Source organism: Corapipo altera, unplaced genomic scaffold, assembly GCF_003945725.1.
Source record: "Corapipo altera isolate COAL_440 unplaced genomic scaffold, ASM394572v1 1b, whole genome shotgun sequence".
NCBI classification, from domain to species: Eukaryota; Metazoa; Chordata; class Aves; order Passeriformes; family Pipridae; genus Corapipo; species Corapipo altera.
In genome coordinates, this window is record NW_020884881.1 from 8349283 (window position 1) to 8351504 (window position 2222).

A 2222-nucleotide genomic window follows, 5' to 3' on the forward strand; every position below is an offset into this window, starting at 1 on the left:
CTTCTAGGTTACAGTATTTCCTTCTAAAAAGTTCCTAGTCAAGGTGGTAGGGTGACTCATTCTGTCACTGACATCTACTTATAGATCCATACACCTTTACTTCTACAGAGATATCTCTCTCTGTATATCTCATAAAAATATATGTATGTATGTGTATGTATATGTATAAAAACTGTGTGTGTGTATGCACTGGCATTATCCAGCTGTCTGTGTGCAGGGATCCTCTTCCTTACAAACTGGGCTTGGTCAAAAGCTGTGCTGGAGACTGTTCCCGAAACAGAGCAGGAGATTTGCTTCTCTAAGATTAATATATTGTGCTTTCCACTTGGAGTCTGCAGTTAAAATATTCACTGCCCTTATTCCCACAATGTCATTTTTTTTTATTTCTATGTTTTGTAGAAGGGGCATGTCTCACTCAGCCTGGATGAGACTTGTCACCATCCTTTGTCCCTGCTCTCATCATCAAACTAGCGGTTGTGTTTGCTGCTGGGTTTTATTCTTGAAGATAAGAGCCATTTTTAAAAGAAGGTCTACATTGCTCAACAGCTTGAGGTTTATAGCTATGCTATTTTAAAAATAGCACCTCAGAAATTTAAGTGGATTTTTCTGTACTTAGAAGAACATAGCTTTGTCTTCTATATGTATAAATTGCATCCATGGGAAATGGTTTGCACAGCCCAACTTCTGAAACATGTAACTATTGTTTAGGCAATTTACTTCCCACTTCCTAAGGTTTGACATAAGCAGATTTTCTTTTTAGGTTGCCTGAATTTAATGTCAAAGCAAACTCCCTAGTATTTATTTTTTAAGCTGCAATATTCATCTCCACAGGAGCTATAATTTATTTGAGTAACAGCTGTGATTTGCTGAGAGCTCAGCTGTTACCAGTGGTTTCTAAGGCACAGTTGTTCACTCAGTGTGACAAAGCCAGTTGAGATTATGCCACACCAGCAATGGCCCATGCTGACTCAAATTAGGACATCTCTGCTTTCCCAGCAGTGCCCCAGCCCCAGTATGTACCTGCCAGCCTTTCCAGTGGTGCCTGTCTGATGTCACAGCCTCCCCCATGGCTGACTCTGCTCCATCGCCCTTGGCCTGTCAGCCTCCTGCAATACACTGTGGCAGAGGCCAGTGGGTGGCACATTACAGCTAAAAGTTCCAGCACTGTGTGCTTTAGACTTGAGGGTTTTTATTATCCTAGCAGATGTAAAATTGCCTCATGGTCAGAGAGTTCTTTGGTGTTTGTGTTAGTGAGGTACTGAAGTGACCCAAACGGAAGTGAACTGCCGTTAACCCACAATGGAAGTTACACTCCTGATTTCTGTGACAGTGGCATTTTTGCTGGGACTTCTAAATTGTGGTTTGTTTTACAGTGGAGCGAGCTACCCAAGTTCAGGCAGATACTCCTCATCTGCAGAACTGATCTGTGAGGAGACACACTCCCAGTCTGCTTCTGTGAACCTACAGGACAAAGAATGCAGGAAAAGAGAGCTGGTTGCAGCATATGGATGTATGTGTGTGGGGTTTCAAATGCTCTTTATTGAGTTACCTCTCATATTTATCATCACTTAGAGCCTTTTCATGGGTATTGCTCATTTTCACTTCAGCCACTAGCATAGAAGCTCCCACAATTTGTCCAGTTCCAGACAGGTTCCAGCCTAGACTGCACCATTTCTCAGTAAGGACTAAAATTCCACTGCTCGAGCCAGACACATACCTCCTGACTGGCTGTATGTAAGAGCTGCACACATGTCTCTAGTGCAATAATTCACCACTTGGGATATTTCAGTCACCATAGATAATCATGTTTCAAAGTCTTTGGATGAGACTGTACAAAATTCAATTACTTTACAATTTTTACCTGTAATTGCAAAGCAATCAGAAGAAGAAAACTATCTTTGTAACTGTTTTGTGTGCTGGCAACGATGACAAGTAAAGCAGTGTGCTCTTCTTAGCTACTAGAGAATTATTTTAAAGTATTTATGTTACTATTATTGTGTTAAAAGAGACTCCTGCTTTCTCCTTAGCTCAGCACCAGTCTCCCCCTCTGCTCAGGTGCTTTCTTTCCCCTGATTTTTTTGTTATTTCTGGGAAGAGCCGAGTTTGACTTAATAGGAAGTAGTAGCCTTAAATCATGCTTTCTTCAGCTAATAATTCAGCATCTGATGCTATTAATCCACCAATATTTGTAACCTACAGTAATGACTGTCATCTCACTATAT